Consider the following 3949-nt stretch of genomic DNA (forward strand, 5'->3'; position numbering starts at 1 on the left):
TGTTTCTGATTGTTTGGTCAGAGACATTCACAACAGTGGCCTGCTGGAGGTCATTTTGTAGGGCTCTGGCAGTGCTCATCCTGTTCCTCCTTGCACAAAGGAGCAGATACCGGTCCTGCTGATGGGTTAAGGACCTTCTACGGCCCTGTCCAGCTCTCCTAGAGTAACTACCTGTCTCCTGGAATCTCCTCCATGCTCTTGACACTGTGCTGGGAGACACAGCAAACCTTCTGGCAATAGCACGTATTGATGTGCCATCCTGGAGGAGTTGGACTGCCTGTGCAACCTCTGTAGGGTCCAGGTATCGCCTCATACTACCAGTACTGACACTGACCCTAGCCAAATGCAAAACTAGTGAAAAACAGTCAGAAAAGATGAGTAGGGAAAAAAATGTCAGTGGGCTCCACCTGTAAAACCATTCCTGTTTTGGGGTCGTCTCATTGTTGCCCATCTAGTGCACCTGTTGTTAATTTCATTAACACCAAAGCAGCTGAAACTGATTAACAACCCTGTAGTGCGGACGTTCTTGGCAGTGGCAAAGTAGGCGGCAAAAACAAGCAAAAAACTCTGAAGTCTCTTGAGGTTGCTTTAATTGTCATTTCAGGCATGCATCAAGCAATGGAACAGAAGTCATCCAACGTGTTTCCGAATTCCTGTTTTGGGGGTCGTCTCATTGTTGCCCATCTAGTGCACCTATTGTTAATTTACTTAACACCAAAGCAGCTGAAACTGATTAACAACCCCCTCTGCTACTTAACTGACCAGATCAATATCCCAGGAGTTTAATTGACTTGATGCTATACTCTGATTAAAAAGTGTTCCTTTAATTTGTTTTTTTGAGCCGTGTATAATGTTTTAATAACATATATTCTTGACATATATGGTGAATACATCTAAAAAATCATATACATTTTACTATGGGGATGGGGATATGTTAGAAACTTATATCTTCATCTACCCAGGGAATATGTGAAAATTATAAATGGCCCTATAAATAACATATATGGTAATATCACTCTTGATATAGGACAATATATGTTATATATTACATTTTTATGGGGTCTTCCCATTTGGATATACCTTGAACACCTGATCCGGAAGACCAAACAAACGTCTGAACCATGTAAACTGGCTCCTTTCAATGTGGAGCATCAAGAAGGACTATACTCCAAGCCCCTCTCAGATGTCTGAGGTTCACACCCTGTCTCAGGGTTAGCCCAGACAGAAATTGAAATCAGGACAACCAAGTAATAAAGTAGCCAACAAATAGCTGTGTGAAAGAAAATGCTAAATCAGAAGTCAGAAAGAGTTTCATTGGCAAGAATGTGTACACACACAAGCAATTTGTCTTGGCGAACGGGAGCGAACCATTTACTTTTAGTTATGCGACTGGTTGCTGTCACTGTGTGGATGCCAGTGGCGGGTTTCTGGCTGACAGCAACTGACTTTTGGATGCTGCAATTCTGATTTTAATTCCGAAAGTTTGTCACTAGGTTTGTGCTGGTAAAACCATGAACCAGTGTCTTGAGGGCCAGCATTGCCCAGTCCTGGTCTAATAAATGACCTCTGGTTAATTTTATTATGTAGATTCAGTTTTAAGCTGGGGACACACTACACGACTAGCTGAAACATTCTAAGACTGACCTCAACACACTTAATATAAACATCATTTAGTATTTTTAATTTATTTTTCCTGATGAAAATGTTAGGTCTTACTATCCTTCTGGGGACATTTGGTCCCCACAATGAAGGAAAAACCTTTATACACACACACACACACACACACTCCAAAGATATAATGCTTTTTATGCTGTATAAACATTATATTCTATCCCTTGTAGAAAACATTGTTTTTACATTGACATTTTTCATTTGTCAGTGATCTTTCTTACCTGCGAATAAAAACATTTAGCTGAAAATATTTATAATGTTTTAAGGCCCAGAAGCTGTGGCTACAACCACACTGCAAGAAAATGTGTTCCAAATCCGATTTTTTTATTTTTATTTATTTTATTTTTTTGCTCATATGCGACTTGGAACATTTTATTTCATGACAGTGTGAACATCACAAACCACATGGAATCTGATCTTTTCGATTCTGATTTGGGTCACTTTCATATGTAGTCCTAAATCTGATTCAGGTCATGTTTTGCATTGTGATCACAGTCTGAACAGTAAAAATGGACTTTCACATCACTCCAGACCGACATTCGTCTTTATTCCGCGCTGACAGTAGATTTTACATACATCAACTAGAGGATTGCGTTTGATATGCTTTCACACTTTCACTGACATGCATACTTTTTAAATATTTTAAATTCATATGTTTTAAAATAATATTGTGAATGATTACATTTATTTAGAAAATATTATTTTCAAAAAATAATGGTAGGATATTCTATTAAGTTGTTAGAGCTCGGTAAAAATAAAGATGTGGTGATGGTCCTAAGTGCAGCAACTTGTGTTTATTTAACAAAAATAACTCGGGTACAGAACAACCAAACTCACGTTTATTTAACAAAAATAACTCGGGTACAGAACAACCAAACTCACGTGTAACACAAACTGACAATGAACAGAAAGAAACAGAGCTTAAATACACTGAAACACAGATGCAGACACTAATCAATCAATAAGTAACTAAAGTAACAAATTAATGTACAAAGGAAACATCTAAAAACTGAGAAAATACAAAGTTCAACTAAATCAAACACAAAACACAAATGACTTGTAACAGTATACCCCCAACAAAGAGGCGTCCTCATTAAACAAGAGGTCCAACAGGAGGGTGGGAGGGCTTAGGTGGAGGTCACAGAGCCGGGATACAGGTAGGCAGGGCCAGGGTAGAGACAGAAGCACAAGGACCAGGACACAAGCTTACCCAGGCAGGAGGTATGTGCATGTCCATAACTGAGGCCGATGCGATACGCTCGATGTATAGCCGATGATACGATACATACAGCGGGTAAAATAAGTATTGAAAACGTCACAATTTTTCTCAGTAAATATATTTCTAAAGGTGCTGTTGACATGAAATTTTCACCAGATGTCGATAACAACCCAAGTACATACAAAGAAAACAAAACAAATACCTAGTGATGTTACGTTCTGTGCTGAGGCTTCGGAGTGTGTGTCGAGAAATCCCGGCAGCTTTAGTGAAGCGCGTATCTTGGCCTGACTGGTTCAGGAAGTGGTTCAAATCTTGTAAATTCACAGTCCTCTGCCCTGTTAAACTCTGCCACTTTCCAGTTTTAGACTAATAATATTGCCCCTCCTGCCTATTATGAGCAAAGACTTGATTTACAAACATTTGATAGCCCCATTCATTTCAAGCCAATATGTTTATTACACAGTTATGTTATGTTATGTTATACAATCATTATATACCACTAGAAAATACACATTATATTCATATAAATAGATTAGTCTATGTGGAAATTGATTTTTTTTTCTTCACCATTATCTCTAAGCCATAACTGGCGCAAAATACAGTGTATCACAGATCAAATCAGGTCATCTGTAATGTATCTGCTTGTTTTACACTCTTTGGCTACCAGGTGGTAGTGTGAGCAAATGAAGCCTCGAGAAATAAAACCTTTTGTGAACCACTTGGCTGAAAAGCTTCAATGCTTCATGAGGCTTCATCTTGCCAAATAACTTCAGAAATTAAGTTCTGTCATGACAATTCTCGGAGGGATTGGCATGGTAATGTTGGGGTTCCAAGTGAACCGTACCGTTACCAAAACGTGACGTGTAAACTCTGCTGATCACGGATTGGCCGGAGAGAATCGTCACTACCTGCGTCACTGAACTTGCGACACAAACACAAAAGAACCACTAGATTTAAATCAGCACAGCCAGCGAAGGATCGAACACAACTGTTTTGAACGAGCGCACCTTTTTTTAACAACCAAAAAGTTTTGTTGTCTGTTGCGGAAGAACAGATGTT

The 3949-nt window shown here is 39.0% G+C and overlaps 1 protein-coding gene across 1 annotated transcript in view; it reads left to right on the forward strand.

The window, feature by feature from the left end:
* Positions 1-3724: 3724 nt before the first annotated feature.
* spint1b (serine peptidase inhibitor, Kunitz type 1 b) overlaps positions 3725-3949 on the forward strand; it is a 23612-nt gene continuing 23387 nt past the window's right edge. Inside the window, exon 1 of the mRNA XM_016462797.1 lies at positions 3725-3735. The gene's annotated coding sequence lies outside the window, so the exon portion shown is untranslated. The remainder of the gene's footprint in view (positions 3736-3949) is intronic.

Source organism: Sinocyclocheilus anshuiensis, unplaced genomic scaffold, assembly GCF_001515605.1.
Source record: "Sinocyclocheilus anshuiensis isolate Anshui unplaced genomic scaffold, SAMN03320099.WGS_v1.1 scaffold937, whole genome shotgun sequence".
NCBI lineage: Eukaryota > Metazoa > Chordata > Actinopteri > Cypriniformes > Cyprinidae > Sinocyclocheilus > Sinocyclocheilus anshuiensis.